This window comes from Tupaia chinensis, unplaced genomic scaffold (assembly GCF_000334495.1).
Source record: "Tupaia chinensis unplaced genomic scaffold, TupChi_1.0 Scaffold144635_1, whole genome shotgun sequence".
Classification (NCBI taxonomy): domain Eukaryota; kingdom Metazoa; phylum Chordata; class Mammalia; order Scandentia; family Tupaiidae; genus Tupaia; species Tupaia belangeri.
The window spans coordinates 37,280-55,303 of NW_006204496.1; the positions used below are offsets into that span (position 1 = coordinate 37,280).

At 41.9% G+C, this 18,024-nt stretch overlaps 1 long non-coding RNA gene across 2 annotated transcripts; it reads right to left on the reverse strand.

The window, feature by feature from the left end:
• Positions 1-2,371: 2,371 nt before the first annotated feature.
• On the reverse strand, positions 2,372-17,943 carry LOC102487689 (uncharacterized). Of its 2 annotated transcripts, none has more exons than XR_003547637.1 (3): positions 17,810-17,943; positions 11,318-11,417; positions 2,372-2,603 (listed from the first exon to the last, which is right to left on the reverse strand). It is a non-coding gene; the product is annotated as an uncharacterized LOC102487689 (long non-coding RNA). The 2 variants fall into 2 exon arrangements; XR_337192.3 differs by lacking the exon at positions 17,810-17,943 and adding an exon at positions 15,105-15,196.
• Between the last annotated feature and the right edge of the window lie 81 nt (positions 17,944-18,024).

Here is an 18,024-nt window from a genome sequence, read left to right on the forward strand (position 1 = left end):
TTTTCATAAAATAAATAATCCTGACCCCAGCAGCTTGAAAAACATGCCAGGTGTGCATGTGTGCCCCAAATCCTGATGAGATAGAGAAATGAAGGGAAAAGGATCATGGTGGGATCATGCTCCATTAGGAGGTGCTGTCTCTTTTTTTTTTTTTTTGCTATAGGGTGCATGTGCTCGCCAGACAGAGAAAGACAGAGAGACAGAAAGCGAGAAATCACCCCCCAGGGGGATGGTCACGCCGCAATCCCTTCTCCTCCATTCTCTTCTTGGGATCTTGGGCACGCAAGCACACGCACCCGGGGTGAATTTGAGCCACCGGGTCTGGGACTCAAAATGCGGTCAACTACATGGGAGTCCAGAGACATAGCCATTACACTAACTGCTAGTTCCAGGAGATGCTTTCTCTAACTCCCTGACAAGGGCATGTGCTCTCTGACAATAAAGAAAAAAAGAGTTTTGTAAGTCAAATACATTTACATCAATATATTTATATTGAAAGATTCAAACAACACTGAAATATTTAGAGTAAAACATTAATTCTGCTTTTATTTCCTGCTGTATTCTTTTTTTTTTTTTTTTGAGAGGTTTTTGCTATAGGGCGCGTGCGCTCGCCAGACAGGCAGAGAGAGACAGAGAGACAGAAAGCGAGAAATCACCCCCCCGGGGGGATGGCCACGCCGCAATCCCTTCTCCTCCATTCTCCTCTCGGGATCTTGGGCATGCACGCACACGTGCCTGGTGTGAGTTTTAAGCCACCGGGTCCGGAACTTGAACCGCGGTCGACTACGTGGGAGTCCAGCGACATAGCCATTATGCTAACTGCTGGTCCCTGTATTCTTTTTTTTATATAATTGTATTCTTTTTTTATTCTTTTTTTAAAAAATTATTTCTTTATTTATTTCCATTTGTTATTGTTATTCATTTATTTGACCAGAGAGAGAGAGAGAAAGGGAAAGTGAGAAAGCAAGCCACCCGGTCTGGGACTTGAATCATGGTGGGACAGGTGTGAATCCAGTTCCCTTAACCACTATGACACCTGCCGGTCCCTTTCCTCCTGGATTCTTACTGTTTGCTCTAGAGAAGCTTAAGTCAGCTTAATTCCAAACAATTATTATTATTTTAAATTTTAGAGAGGGGTTTATTATGTCGAGATCTGTATTTTGGTTCTGTCACTTGAGTAGCTGAGGCCACAAGCACATACCACCACACTTGGCTCCTGAAATAGAATCTGTGTTGTCCACAGTAGCTGTGAGCTTGCAGTACTCCTGTCTCAGCCTCCTGAGAGGCTGAGACTACAGGGCTGGCTTTTAGAGTGGGCCAGGAGTCAAATCCGAGTATTCCAAATTACCTCAACTTGCCAAACAGTAGTACCAACCAGCAACTGCTACACAGCTGGGCCTCCACATTGTTTTGATGCATGTACATGAATATATACATGCGTATGTACATGCAATATTAAAAATATACACACATTCATGCTTTATAATAATTTTGGGGTTTTTTACCCTAAAAATAAATCTTATAGCTCTTTCTATATCTAATGAACGTAAGCCTCATTTTTAAATAGTTGCATAATGTTACAAGTACAAGTTATTGTACTTGTAATAATTCAGTCATTTCCCTACTACAGAATTTTGGAAAATTTCTAGTTTTTTACTCTTTGAAACAATGTTGCAACAAACATTCTTTTTTTTTTGGACAGGTTTTTTTTTTTTTTTTTTTTTTTTTTTTAGGGGGGGGTGTCCCCCCCACAAACACAGCATGTATTGGTCAATTGGACCAATATGTGTTACAGAAATTCTAGAAGGAGAAAAGAGATGAAAGGGCTGGGAGACTATTTGAAGAAATATTGGCTGAAAATTCCCCAAATTTGAGGAAAGAAGTAGACACACAAATTCAAGAAACTTAAAAACCTCCAATTAAGACAAACCTCCAAAAAACTATACAAAGACACATTAACCAAATTGTTGAAAATTTGCAACAAACAATCTTTTTTTTTTTTTTTTTTTTTGAGAGGTTTTTGCTATAGGGCGCGTACGCTTGCCAGAGAGAGACAGTGAGACAGAAAGCGAGAAATCACCCCCCCCCCAGGGGGGATGGCCACACTGTAATCCCTTCTCTTCCATTCTCCTCTCGGGATCTTGGGCATACACGCACACACACCCGGTGTGAGTTTTAAGCCACTGGGTCCGGGACACGAACCGTGGTCGACTATGTGGGAGTCCAGCGACATAGCCATTATGCTAATTGCTGGTCCCAACATTCTTGAATTTTCTTTTTCTTCTTTAATTTTTCATTCATGACAGAGCACGTGTGCATGCATGAAAACATACAGAGAGAGAAGCACTCTCCTCAGGGCTGAGTCAGGCTGTCCTACCCCTTTTCTAGTCCTCTAGCCCACTGGGATATTGGGCACACACATACCTTCCTGGTGTGTTTTCAAACTGGCCATGTTGGGGACTCAAATTGCGGTTGGATTGTGACTTCAGCTTCATGAGCCAGGACATCACCAACACACCTCAGAGGGTGGGCCTCTTGCATTTTCTTTGTACCCACAAACAAGCATTTTGCTGTGCACTATGAAAAATTTCTGTAGGCTAAAACTGTGGGAACAAAATTGCAGAGCGAAAGAAAGTTACAGACTAAAAACTTAGGGTAAATTTTGCTTTCTAAGAAATCTTATGGTTTCACCAAGTATAAATGATACCTGATTTTTGACATATTTATAAACTAAATATTATCAGTCTCTTAAAATGTTGCCAGTTCTGGTGCCAGCTGGTGGCATGGTGGTTGAAGCACTGGACTCCACATGACCCACAGTGGTTTGAGTCCCAGACCTGGTGGCTTGCTTTCTCACTTTCCCTTTCTCTCTCTGTCTCTTGTCAAATTAAAAAATAACAATAACATGGGGACCAGCAGTTACCTTAATGGCTAGTCGACCATGGTTTAAGTCCCAGACCATGGCTTAAACTCATGCCGGGCACGTGTGCATGTGTGCCCAAGATCCCAAGAGGAGAATGGAGGAGAAAGGATTGCGGCTTAGCCATCCCTCTGGGAGGTGATTTCTCACTTTCTGCCTCTCTGTCTCTCTCTGTCTTTCTGGTGAGTGCACACTCCTTACAGCAAAAAGCAAAAACAAAAACAAAAACAAAAACAAAAAACCTCTCCAAAAAGAATAATAATAACAAATGGAATTAAATCAGTAAGTAATTCTTTAAAAATAATTTTTTAAATTTTATTTATTCATTCATTTTATTTTAATTTGACCAGAGAGAAACATACAGAGAGAGAGGGAAAGTAAGAAAGCAAGCCGCCAGGCTCAGGACTTGAACCATGGTTAGCCATATGTCCGGCCCCTTAACCCCCCAACCACCTGCCGGCCCCCAAAAATAATTTTAAAAATGTTTTGCCAGTGCTAAGGATAAGAAAACACAACTTGTTTTAAATTATTGAAGTGTTTATTTCCTATTTCCATGTCTCTCTCTCTTTTTTTTTTTTTTTTTATGGAGAGATTTTTGCTATAGGGCACGTGTGCTCGCCAGACAGACAGAGAGAGACAGAGAGACAGAAAGCAAGAAATCCCCCCCCACCCTGGGGGGGGATGGCCACGTCACAATCCCTTCTTCTCCATTCTCCTTTCAGCATCTTGGGCACTCACCCGCATGTGCCCAGTATGAGTTTAAAGCCACTGGGTCTGGGACTGGAACCATGGTCGACTACCTGGGAGTCTAGCAATGTAATCATTATGCCATCTGCTGGTCCCCTATTCTCATGCTTCTACTAGTTTGCCTATTTTAAAAATTATTTTGTGTTTATTATATATAATAAAATACATTATATTTTAAATAGACATTAAAATATTTTTTTCTGATTTGCATCTTTTTCTTTTTTCTTATTACATAGCATTGGCTTGGACTCTCAAAATAAAACTGCAAAAATTTTGGTGGAAAAACTTCTGAGGTTCATCATTAGGTATGATGTTCATATATGAAGATAGCATTCATGAAAATAAGAAAATTACTTTCTACTTCTGGTTTTCTTTCTCATTAAAAATGGGTGTTGAGGGACCAGCAGGTGCCGTGGTGGTTAAGGTCCTGGACACCTCCACATACCTGACCATGGCTCCAGTCTTGGACCTGGTGGCTTGCTTTCTCACTTTCCCTCCCTCTCTCTTGCTGTGTCTTTCTCTGGTCAAATTAAAATAAATGAATGAATAAATAAAATTAAATAAATAATTCTTTTTAAAAAATGGGTATTGAATTGTGTTAAATGCTTTTTTGCATCTCAAGATAATTTTATCATTTAAAAAATTTTTTTGAGGGACCAGCAATTAGCATAATGGCTATGTCACTGGATTTCCATGTAGCCAACCGTGGTTCGAGTCCCGGACCCGGTGGCATAAACCCACGCTGGGCGCATGTGCGTGCGTGCCCAAGACCCTGAGAGGAGAATAGAGGAGAAGGGATTGTGGTGTGTCCATTCCCCCTGGGGGGTGATTTCTCGATCTTGGGCACGCACGCACACATGCCCGGCATGAATTTAAGCTGTCAGACCAGGACTGGAACCATGGTCAACAACTTGGGAGTCCAATGACATAACCATTACGCCATCTGCTGGTCCCTCATTTTTCTTTAATTTGAATACAATATAGTGAGTTGCAGTAATATATTCTGAATTTTGAACCAGCCTTGGATACCTGGAGTAAGTCCTACTTAATTATGGTATAGTATAAAAGTCTATTTCTGGCTTCATTTTATTAATACTTAACCCAGGATTTATGTACCTTTGTTCATAAACAAGTGTGTTTTCTTTATATGTCTTAAATATGCAGGCTATGTGAGCACCACTGTAAAGGAATTGGAAATCTTGCTGTTTTTTTTTCCATACTTTGGACTAATTATTAACATAGAATAGGGATCATTTGTTCCTTACTTGTAGAACCATCTGTATTTGGTTATGCTATGGTTTAACTGTTATGGTTTAATGTTTGTTCACCTCACAATTCATATGTTGAAACCTAATACTCAGTGCAATAGTATGATGTGGTAGGGACTTTAGGGAGGTGATTAAGTCAAGAAAGCAGAGCCTTCATTGATATGATTACTGCCTTTGTACAAGAAGTCTGAGGGAGCTTGTTTCCAATTTCTACCATGTGATAATTCAACTAAAAGCACTATGAAACAGAGAGGAGCCCTCACCAGACACTGGATCTGCTGGTGCCTGATCTGGACTTCCCACCTCCAAAACTGTAAGCAATTACGTTTTGTTTTATTTTTTAAATATTTTTAAAAGAATTCTTTTATTTAACATTATTTATTCATTTGTTTGTTTTAATTTGACCAGAGAGGGACGAGGGTGGGGGGGGAGTGATAAAGCAAGCTGCTAGGTCTAGGACTCAAACCACTGCCAGCCATGTGGGAGTCCAGCACCTTTAACCACCATGCCACCTGTTGGCCCCAAGTTTTTTGTTGTTTATAAATTACCTAGTCTAAGATATTTCATTATAGCAGCCTCAGCTAAGACAGCGACCTTTTATGAGGGATGGCACTTCGACAACCTTTTCCATGTCTTCAGTGTGTTTTGTTTTTTGTTTTTTTAAGATGGGTGTTGGGACCAGCAGATGGCATAATGGTTATTCTATAATCATCCTTTTAAAGAGATTCTATTGGTGATACATGTGTGATAAGTTTTTATTTCAAAAATTATTTTTTTAAATTTCTAAGATCACTGTTCACTTCATTTTTATGGACGTAATAACATCTTGAATCTCTTTGAGGATAATCTTTAGAAATATATAGTTTCCTTATAATAATTACACTTTTCTTAAAATTATAAATTTCATAAAATAAATGTAACCTTATCTGTTTTTAATGAACACCTTTCCTTAGTCATTTTTTCTTCTAGTGAGTTTCTTCCAACTAGTGTTATTCTTGTACTTTACAGATGAGAATCTCTTTTAGTTCTCTGCTTCTACTTAATGTAGGCTGACTGGAGATTATAGTGTAAGGGAAAGACATAAAGTCAAACAGTGATTACTTTCAGAGTGAGGAGCCTCCCTGTCTAGATTCATCTTTCTGCAGGTGAATACCCAGTTTTCCCAGCACCATTTACTAAAGAGGTTTTTTCTTTCCCACTGGATTTGACCCTTTGTCAAAAACAAAGAGTATGTTTGGCTGTATGTTTTGGGGGTTATTTCTGGTGTCTCTACTCTGTTCCATTGGTCCTCATATCTGTTTCTGTACCAATACCATGATGTTTTGAGTATCACAGCTTTGTAATATATTTTGGGGTCAGGAAATGAGATGCCACCCACTCCACTCTTTTTGTATAGGATTACTTTGGCAATAGAGGGTCTTTCATGATTCCAGGCAAGTTCTATGATTATTTTTTCTAGATCTGTCAAGAATGTCTCTTGTAACTTTATAGAGATTGCCTCAAATATGTAGATTAATTTGGGTAGGAGTGCCATTTTGATTAATTATTCTAGTCCAGGAACATGGGACGTCCCTCCACTTCTTTGTGTCACTTTCAACTTTTTAAAGATTTTCATAGTTTTTCTTACAGAGGTCTTTGACTTCCTTGGTTAGTTTTATTCCTAGGTATCTTATAATTTTTGTGGCTATGGTAAATGGGATTACTTTTTTCAGTTCTTCTCTGTCTGCTTGTTTGCTTGTTGTTTGTATATAGAAATGCTATATATTTTTGTAAGTTAATTTTGTATTCTGCCACTTTACTGTATGCATTTGAAATCACCCCCGGGGGATGGCATACCATCCCTTCTCCTCTGTTCTCCTGGGGTTTTGGACATGCATGCACAAATGTCCAATTTGATCTCCAAGCTGCTGGATCTGGTACTTGAACCACTATTAGCCATATGGGAGTCCAGTACCTTAATCACTATGTCACCTGCTAGTCCCAACAACTAATTCTAAGAAGGGGCAAGACAATGTTGAAGATAGCACCCACGGTGGCCAACCATCCATATCAATTTGCAAGAAAAAAAAAATTAAACTTTGTACTCTAGTTGAGGAGAACTGATGATTAACAGAAGAAACAACAGCAACACCATCCACATCTCAACTGGGTTCACCTTACAAAATTCTGACTGAAAAATTAAAGCTGAGCAAACTTGTTGCTTGATTCATACCAAAACTGTTGTGCCCAGATCAGCTACAGATAAGAACCGAGGATTCAATGGAAATCTTAAACAAGTGGGATCAAGACCATGAAGCATTTCTTTGAAAAACTGTAGCAGGAGATGGTACATGGTCTTACCAGTATGATCCTGAACATAAAGTTACAATCAAAACAATGGCTACAAGAGGTAGAAGTGGTCCAGTCAAAGCAAAAGTAAACCCGTCAAAACCAAAGAAACTGTCAACAATTTCCTAGGATGCTCAAAGCCTTTTGCTTGTTCCCTTTCTACAGGGCCAAAGAATGGTAACATTTGCTTATTATGAAAGGATTTCAAGAAAATTAGCTGAAGCTATAGCAGAAAAAACACCCAAGAAAGCTTCATCAGAGTCCTACAGCACGATAATACTCCTACTCATTTCTCTCATCTGGGACCAGCAAATGGCGTTAACAGTCATGTTGCTGGACTCCCACATAGTCAACTGTGGTTCGAGTCCCAGACCTGGAGGCTTGAAATACACTGGACGCATGCGTGTGTGTGCCCTAGATCCCAAGAGAACAGAGGAGAAGGGATTGCAGTGTGGCCATTCCCCCTGGGGGATGATCTCTCTTTCTGTCTATCTCTTTCTGTCTCTCCAGAGAGAGTATGTGCTCCTACAGCAAAATCTCTCTGAAAAACAAAACAAAACATGGGACCACTACATGGTGTAATGGTTATGTTGTTGAACTCCCATGTAATCAACCATGGTTCAAGTTCCAGACCTGGTGGCTTAAAACTCACACTGGGCACATGTGTGTATGTGCCCAAATTCCCAAAAGGAGAACAGAGAAGGGATTGTGGCATGGCCATCTACCTTAGTGGGTGGTTTCTTGCTTTCTGACTCTCTGTGTGTCCAGTGAGGGCACGTGCTCTAGAGCAAAAATCTCTCTAAAAAACAAAACAAAAACTCATTTCTCTCAGACAAGGGCAATTTTTCAAGAGTTTTGATGGGAAATCATTAGGTACCTACCTATGTTCCTGATTTTCCTCCTTCTGACTTCTTATTTCCTAATCTTAAAAAAAGAAATCTTTGAAGGGCATTGTTTTTTCTTTGGTTTATAGTGTTAAAAAAAAAAAAGGCTACATTAACTTGGTTAAATTAATTCCCAGGACTCTCAGTTCTAAATGGCTGGTAATAACATTACAAAAGTATCTTGAACTTGACAGCGCTTATGTTGAGAATTAAAGCTTAATCTTTTTTATTTTAAATTCTATTTTTCATGAGGTTTTTCTCTTTTAATGTCAGAGGATATGTGTATGCACAGGACAAAGAGGTGGGGGAAGCAACCCCCAACAGAGCCTGGTCACACCACTATCCTTTTTCCTTCAATTCTCCATCCCTCACGGTGTGTTTTTAATCTGGCAGACTGGGACATGAACCATAGTCTGCCATGTGAAATCTGATTTCCTCTGTGTAGCTCCTAACCACTGTACTACAGGGCTAGACCTCCATGACCTTTTTGAAGTCCCCCTTTAGGCAATTACCATACAATGAGATTATGTTTATGGCATAAATCTGCCTGGTAGCAAAGGGCCATGGTAACTCAAACCTGGATGAGGAACAGATAAGGGAAGACTTCCTAGAGGGTTGAGTTCTTGACAAATGAGTGAGCCTTTCAGATGCTTAGGACTATAAATGTGTGTGTGTGTGTGTGTGTGTGTGTGTCCATGTGTGTAAGAGTCTTAGCGAAAGAACTATTTGTGTCAAACTAAGAGAGGAGAGTAGGGAAACCTGTTCTTGAAGGTCCAACAAGATAAATCGGTTGCTAGAACTGGATTGGAACCTAAATACATTTTTTTGTTTCCTATCTCTCTTCAAGTTTCTATGCGGTTGCTTGTATATCTGTTCCTGGTTTCTGGGTGACTATTCTGGATCTCCCCAAGGTCTGACTGATGATCTGTTCTTCCTCATTTGCGACCCCCTTATTCTGGTGTTGCATGAGAAAATCTACTCAATTCCTGTCAATGCATGGGTCTAGCTCCTGCCATTACTAAGCAACTATCTTATCTTCTGAAAGCTTTTCCAGCTTATCTTCCTATAGTTTTTGCTTACTGATTGCTTCTACTGGTTGCCGTTGTCTAATGGTTTCTGAGGTCTGCTTTCTCTTGTATGTCTTTTAGCTGCTGTTTTATTGCCAACTGCCTAGTCCTTTTTTTAAAAAAACAACCACATTTGTACTTCTTAAGAAATGAATCAAGTTTTCAGCTAGTTACTAACCTCTTTCTTGGGCAAAGCTCTTACACTCAGCCAGCTCATAGGCCACTGTCTAGGTTGATTTGGAGTCAGATGCTGAGTCCTGCTGCAATCAAGGAGCCAGGGTCTTGTAACTTTCCATCCTTGTCTCCTCCAGACAAGGATGGAGGCTGATATCAATAAGCCAGACTTAGAATGGGATCAAGGATATGGCAGATAATCTGGGGTTTGGCCAAATCAGGAAAATCATGCTACAGATACAACTAGAGACACTATAAATGGTGGTGGTGGGGGGGCTGTTTAGAAAAAAAAATACCCAAAACCCATGCTAACATCAACCACAGTTCTACATTGGCATACTTTCAGATGACAGTAAAGAAAATAAAAAAGGGGTAAAATGGAAAGTTCCTTGGACTAAATCTATTTATGTACAAGGAAGAACACAGAAAATAGACCTATCCTAGAAAAGGTGATAGGCTGGCCTACTTCATAGGAAATGACTTCTCTTGAAGTTCCTATGGACAAATTCTGAAGATATCTTCTTCCTCTTTGCAAATACAAAAGATCATATAAAAAGGGTGGTGAGCCTAGGACAGCCCTGCAATGTTGTAAAACACTATGTGGAAGGAGCTGGATCCCACATGGCCAACTCCAGTTCAAATCTTGGCCCTAGTAGCTTGAAAAACACACTTGGCACATGTGCGTGCATGTTTAAGATCCTGACGAGGTGGAGTAATGGAGAAGAAAAGATTGTGGTGTGACCATGCCCTACTAAGGGGCACTTTCTCTATCTGACATTTAAAAAAAAAAAAAAAACCCTCAAAAGTGTGGTGAATGTGATAGTTACTTATACTTCTCAAGTTGATACATATCCAGTTTTTCAATTATACACCAATCTAGATGTTTCTATGAAGGTATTTTGTAGATGTGGCCATCAGTGACTTTACCTAAAGGAGTTTATCCTGAATAATCTGATGGGTTTCACCTTTTTTTTTTTTTTTTTTTTTGGAGGGGTCATTGCTCTAGAGCACGTGCACTTGCCGGACAGACAGAGAGAGAGAGAGACAGAAAGTGAGAAATCACCCCCCAGAGGGATGGCCACGCCACAATCCCTTCTCCTCCATTCTCCTCTTGGGATCTTGGGCACGCATGCGCACATGCCTGGCGTGAGTTTAAGCCACCAGGTCTAGGACTTGAACCACGGTTGACTACATGGGAGTCCAAAGACATAGCCATTACGCTAACTGCTGGTCTCGTATTTTGTTACTTTCTTTAAGTCAATCAAATTCACCCCAGACTTCAGGGGTGAATTAATTCTGCTAGCATAGAAGGGGATCCCATCTGAATTGGGCTTTCCTCTGATCCTAGGATTATACGAGAGTCTGGTTGACTTACGTTGGGCCTAGAAATGGGGAAGATGAACTTTGATATCTTTTTTTTTTTAATTACAACTTGTTTTTATTTTACATTTTTCCACAAACATTTACTTTACATAGCAAAGAATTTTAGCTCATACTCCATAATTCTTGACAGTTTACAAACAACTTTCAAAGTTTCAAAATACTGAATTTTAAAGATAATGTTCAAAATATGTCTTATAATTTTGTATAATTTTATAACTCTATAACAACAGAAGCAGTATTGGTTCAAATATATATATATATATTTGAACTTTGATATCCTTAATGACCAAAGAATATGGTCCTTAGACACCAGGCAACTCCTCCACTTGGGGGCCAAGAGGGGAGAGGGCGTCTAGCCTACTTAGGTGCACCATGCACCCATCTGAGGTTAGGATATCTCCTTGGTATGTTTCTTAGAAGCAAAGCTGGTATCTCCACTACTCGAACTCTGATCTTTGAATTTTTTCCTGTTTTGGAGGGATGTTTCTCTATATATTTCCACCTGCCCACAATTCCTTCTTTCCTTTGCTCTCCTGAGATGATTACCTTTTTAATCCCTTAGCAAAATCTCTTCAAGGAGCAGTGAACCTGGAAGGTAGATTGCTGGATGCAACTCCAGGGATAAAATTGACACTGCATTCTTTTTCTAAAAAAAAAAAAAGTTTGTTTGTTTATTATTTTTCACCTTGACATGAGAGAGAGAGAGAGTAAGCTACTAGGTTCGAGACCCAAACCACAGTCATGTGGGAGTCCAGCGCCTTAACCACTGTGTCACCTGCCAGCCCAAAATGGACCTTGCATTCTAAGGGGTCCTGTGGCAGGAGGCTTTGTTCACAATGTGGATGATGCCCCGGAAACTGTCTGCGGGTTCTTATCAGACAGCCTTCTGCCTGGTAAGACACAGCTCCCTGGAAGCTGCTCAGAATGGAGGGGAAGAAAACATACAAGGAGCACAAACCAAATCAATAGCTCGTCTTGCCCCACACTGTTTTCCGTTTGTTCCTTGCATTTTTATTTCACTTTTGAAAGTATTCATGGGCCAATATGTCTTGTGTTCCAACTAAATCGTGAACTTCTGAAGATGACATCATATTTACCACTTACTTTTAGGTCTTCATGAGGTACCAACATAATTACTTGTACATAGTACTTACTCAAGGGCGCCTCGCAATGGTTCAAGCAATGACGGGGTCTGCAGATGCCTGGTGAGGCTCCACCAGTGCAGACCGCACCAGCACTGACTTCCTCCTTGAGGATCAGCTCTGATGTCCTTTCACTGACACATTTAGGGTTAGGCAAATAGGCTTTTTCTTGACCTGCTTTTGTTCACAGTTGCTGCTGCTGGTCTAAATTACCGAGAGATCAAATTTCCACTTAGGACTTTTTGGCCCCAAGTGAAAGTAAACACTTGCCTTAAAATTCAGATGAATGGTATTAACTCGAACCTTCCTTTATAAAAGAGATTGCAGGTCACAACATAACCACATATACATGGTACCAACAGTGGAAAATTTCTAAGTGAAATCAAAGCAGTCCCTGGCATTCATTTGCATCATACCTTTCGCTTGAAGAACCAAGGACTTTACGTGAACTTTATCCCATTAATCCCTGGAGATAAGTGAAAGGCCCTGAAAGAATGGTTTGTATAGATAAGGTCACATAGCCAGGTAGTGACAGTGTTGTTAACAGCCACTACCTTGCCCAGTATTTGGTTAGTCTATTTAACCTTAACGGACTATTGCTTTACTGATATAATAGAGTATTTGTGCCTAACAGGAAAATGTGCTTTTGCACATCTACTCACATTAGTACTCCTGAAACTGAGCACATGTATTCAAACCTGTCAATATTCACTTAGTGCTGCACCCCCAATCTCCTTCTGTAACCTTGCTCCCCTTCCTTATTTCCTTCCTCCCCACTGTACTCCTCTCTCTAATGCTATTAAAACTGAAAACTCGGGACCAGCAGTTGGCGTAATGGCTGCGTCGCTGGACTCCCATGTAGTCGAGTCCCATGCAGTTCGAGTCCCAGACACAGTGGCTTAAATTCACACCGGGCACGTGTGCATGCATGCCCAAGATCCGGAGAGGAGAATGGAGGAGAAGGGATTGCGGCATGGCCATCACTTCTGGGGGGTGATTTCTCGCTTTCTGTCTCTCTGTTTCTCTCTCTCTTTCTGGCAAGCACATGTGCCCTATAGCAAAAACCTCTCCAAAGAAAAAAGAAAACTGAAAACTCAATCATGTTATAGCATTGGAAGTTAATATATTAGTCCTCCTAAGGCTCCTTGTATTTTTTTTAAGAATTATTTAATTTAATTTCATTTATTATTATTTTTTATTTGATCAGAGAATGACAGAGAGACAGAGAGAGAAGGAAGGTGAGCGTTCAAGCTGCCAGGACCGGGACTCGAACCATGGTTGACCATGTGAGAGTCAGCACCTTAACCATCATGCCACCTACTGGCCCCAGCTACTTGCACTTTGAAAGACAGCGGGTTAGCCCAAAGAAATTAACCATCACTTTCTGTTATCAAGGATGCTTTGGGGATAGTGATGGGGGAAATGGAGAGCCTTCTCTGTTCTCTTAAATAATAACATGCAGGTGATTACATGTTCTACTTTTAGTTTCTAGAGTGAAATGATTAAGGGAAAAGGGGGGGGATACTTTGTTTTTATTTTGAAGTGTGGAAAAAAGAAATCAGGATAGAACCTTATCTTTTCAAGATCTGATAAACCACCATAATTTGTGATAATGAATTGCACACCTTCACCATTTAACCAATCAATATTTACCAATGATGAAACTTATTTTATTTATTTATTTTTTTGGAGAGGTTTTTTCACTATAGGCGCGTGCGCTCGCCAGACAGACAGAGAGAGACATAGAGACAGAAAGCGAGAAATCACCCCCCAGGGGGGATGGCCACGCCACAATCCCTTCTCCTCCATTCTCCTCTTAGGATCTTGGGCACACACGCGCACGCGCCCGGCGTGAGTTTTAAGCCACTGGGTCCGGGACGTGAACCGCGGTCGACTACATGGGAATCCGGCGACATAGCCATTACACTAACTGCTGGTTCCCTGATGAAACTTATTTTAGACCTCATCTTCTTTTGACAGAAGAATCATAACTAACAACACAGTTACATTTTGTAAAATGGGCTTGTATCTCCTTCCTCTTCTTTTTTCCTCCCCTAATATGCACTAAGGATCTGATCACAGAGCTAGCAGGGAGCCATGCATCATTCTCTCATTAAATAACGTCCTTTCACACACCCTTTACCCCCATTCACCCAGTGAGATCCAATTCAAATGCCAGCCAAGAGGCCTTCTCCACTTTTTTTTTTTTTTTTTTTAAAGAGAGATTTTTGCTGGGCTTATGTGTTTGCTGGAGAGACAGAGAGACAAGTGAGAAATCAGCCTCCCCACCATGCCCCACCCGCTGGGGATGGCTACACCGCAATCCCTTCTCCGTTTTCCTCTCAGGATTTTGGGCACAAACCACACATGTGCTTGGTCTGAGTTTTAAGCCACAGGTTTGGCCTGAATTTTAAGCTACCAGGTTCAGAACTCAAACTTCGGTTGACTACGTGGGAGTCCAGCAACATAAATGTTACACCATCTACTGGTCCCTCAAACACCCTTTTTAAACCCCTAAGCAGTATCAATACGTTCCTTCATTCTGTCTCCATAGAACTAGCGGACATGTTAACATGTCTTTCTGGACCACAGAACGTAAAGTACTTTTGAATTGGGACTATGTTGTATTTAGTTCTATCTCCTGGGCCTGACACTACTATGTATTAGGCATGAAAAATACAGGGAACCAGCAGTTAGCGTAATGGCTATGTCTCTGGACTCCCACGTAGTCAACCGCGGTTCGCATCCTGGACCTGGTGGCTTAAAACTCATGCCAGGCGCATGTGCATGCGTGCCCAAGATCCCGAGAGGAGAATGGAGGAGAAGGGATTGCGGCGTGACCATCCCCCCTGGGGGGTGATTTCTCGCTTTCTGTCTCTCTGTCTCTCTCTGTTTGCCTGGTGAGCGCACGCGCCCTATAGTGAAAAAACCTCTCAAAAAAAAAAAACATAATAAATGCATATGCTTCAGTCTGGACAGTATAAAAATTTACAGTTTCATAAAGGGGCCAAGGTTTATAGACATAAGAGAGTAAGATGGTATAAGGAATTAGGCTAAGAAAATTAAGATTAGGTAGCTGGCTGGCCTTAATTCAACAAATATTAATTGAACATTGAGGAGTCAGGATTTATATTCTGGGACTTCTAGGATAATCAAAACATAGTCGTTACTTTGAGGTGCTCCCACCTCACCTGCTCATTCTTAGACGTATTCAGTATTCCTGTGGTTTACATATCTTTTCACACGTTGTTCCACCACAGTCAACTACAGGAGTTCAGCAACGTGACTGTCATGCCAGAACAACCCTGCGAGGCAGATCATTATTTTAGTTATTATAAAGATGGAAACAGGATTTGAATTCCTGAGTCTTCTGATCCAAGACCAGCGTTTTTCTTCCCATTACACAGGTGTTCCTTAAAATCATCCACTGGCATATACTTTTACAGAGGAGAATAAATATCTTCTTCAGAGTTGGGAAATAAAAGCTCAAAAATCTAGTGTGTCAAGTTATATTATATCCATGCTTAGTATAATGGCTTAGGTTACTTCTCACTTAGTTCAAACTGAAGCTGAGAAAATGTGCCACATTTTCTGGGTCTTTGTACAGAATTTCGTAACCAGGGGGTACACAATTTCAGAATCACATGGCTACACCCCTGCCTTTACACTGGGTTTGGCTCTAGTCTGTACCCCAAATATTGCAGAACTTCATCAGGTTTTTCTCTGATGGCTTAGCTGCATTAATTGTATCATTTTGTCTGAAGATTGTAACAAAACACACACAGAACTCCCAGATGTTAAGCGAGGGGTGGGGGTGACCTCTTCCCTAAAAGGATGACTTGTGCTGGTAATAAGGACTCCTTAGTCTGATGCTATCTGCCACCTCTCTCACTGCTGTGGATCCTATGCCTTCCAGGTCTCCACCTGCCTTTTGCTCCTTGAAGGCCCCAAAGGCTCAACACATGCTCCCTTGGCACCGCCGCTAGAGGGCAGCTCTGGGTCGCAGTTTTGCTGAGCCCTCTAGTGGCTGCTGGGGTGACGTAGGTCTTTTAGGGAACCTATTAAAAACTTAGAAGTTGCACTCGGGAAGCCAGCCTGTGTGACACCCGGTAGCGAAGTTTTAGAAAAACCATCTTGGTTATCAGCTTCCTTTTCGTAAGGCCTGTTTCAGAACTCAGATACAGTACCTCCGGTGGATGAATTTCCCACTTCCTAAGGTCTCCCCCTCTCAGGGTGGGGCGCCCTGGAGTCAGCCTTCTCTCTCTGCAAACAAGTCATTATTAAACCTGGGAACTTGCCACCTTTCTCTAATACTTTTTTTTTTTTAACTTCCTCCTCTTCTTTATGGATATGGAGTTTGTGTACATAGGTTAAGATTTTTTTCTATACAATCCCAGTTTCAGGGTGGCTTGATGCTTTGAAATTTCTAGGATTCAAATCCTGGCTCCTGCATTTTAATTAGATAACTTTAAGGATGTTACCCAATTCTCTAAGCTTCCATTTCATCTGCAAAATAGAGAAAATAATCTTTACATACATTATAACGTTTGGGGGGGAGGAATAACACTTTAGCTCTTTTTATTTTTCAAAGGTTTTGTCTAGTGCACACCATGTCCATCAGTTTGGTCCAGAAAAACACTGTCTTTGCATAGGACATAAGGGCACATAGGCGATAAGATTTCGTAAACAACCTATAGTTTCTTAAAGCTAATAATGTTAACAGGTTATGGAAAAGGGTGTCCCTTTCTGTGATACAGTTGGTGGAATGGGTGTTGGGAGCTCAAAGGAATCCCAAAGGCAGAGAGGAGCTCTGTTCTGCACACAGGTGTCCTTCCTCCACCTGTTCCCTCCACAATGTGCAAGCATTCAGAGTGAGTCTGGGTCTGGAGTCTGTGGATCAGGCCTGAGGGCAGAGTGGATAAATGTAAGAGGGTTTCAGGCCAAGGCAGGGAACCCAGCACTCAAAGGCCAGGCAACCCAAGCCGATCAGATTTACCACCCACTTGGAGTCTAAAAGGTGGCCGAGCCTCAGGGCCCAAAGTCCAGGCCCATCAGGAAAGTGGCCAGAGAATCTGACAGGTAGAAACCTGAGAGACACTCAGTCAGGAAAGTTGGAGCTGAAGGGCTCACAACACCCACAGGCCCAGAGAAAGGTCAGTGGGAGCTGAGCAGCTGTTCCATCTGGTGCCAGAGGCTTTGGCTGTTGTCTTCTACACCCAGGCAGCTTAGGCCTCCCTGAGCCCCACCTAGAAAAACCATTTCTTCTGCTCTTAAAGGGGACTGGCTCGTTTGTGGCAGGGAGGCTTACTCTTCGAGGGCAACGCTATCTCAAGTATGAATGGAAGCGGGGAGCAGTGCAGAGTCTGCGTGTGTGTGTGTGTGTGTGTGCCTGTGCCAACTGGCTCCAAAGGAAGGGGCTGGTGGCCGAGTCCTGGGCCTCCATGTTGTATTAAACACGCGTTCCTTTCCGAGACAGGCAGGGGCCTTGGCTGCCAGGGACCCCGACAAGCCGCGACTTGAGCTATGCCTCAGAGCCTGGGATGAATGGGGAGCGGTATAAAGGAGAAGGGAGGGCATGCCTGGAAAAGGGGTGGGGTGGGGAGGTGGAAGGGAACAGCATGAGCAAAGGCACGAAGGAAGAATGAATCTGCTGCGCGTAGAGGATGGCATGGAGACTTCCCTGATTGGAGCCGCGAGTTCTTGCAGGGGGATGGAGGCGGCTATGATTGGATAGCTAAAGTGGGGCCAGATTTGGAGGGCTTTGAATGCCCGACCCAGGAGCTCTCAACCCAGCTTCTGACTTGCGATTTCCGTTCAAGACCGAATGACCGAAAGGGTGGTTAATTGCAGTGGGGGTTCTCTGGGGGTCCTCTGAAAAGTCAGCGTATCCTCTTACCTGCTTCAGGTCTCTTCCTGTAATCAGGAGGGGAGCAATCCTGGCTTGTGGAGGGGAGGGGGAGAGTGTTGATTCATTTCACTTTACTTGCTTAAAAGATTAAAAAAAAAATCCCATTTCTACGCCAAATAGTATTCCACTGGTTTCCCTCCTCCTCATGCACGTTCTTTCCCCCCAGCACCTCCCCCACCTCACTGCCCTCCGCCGCCCGGGCC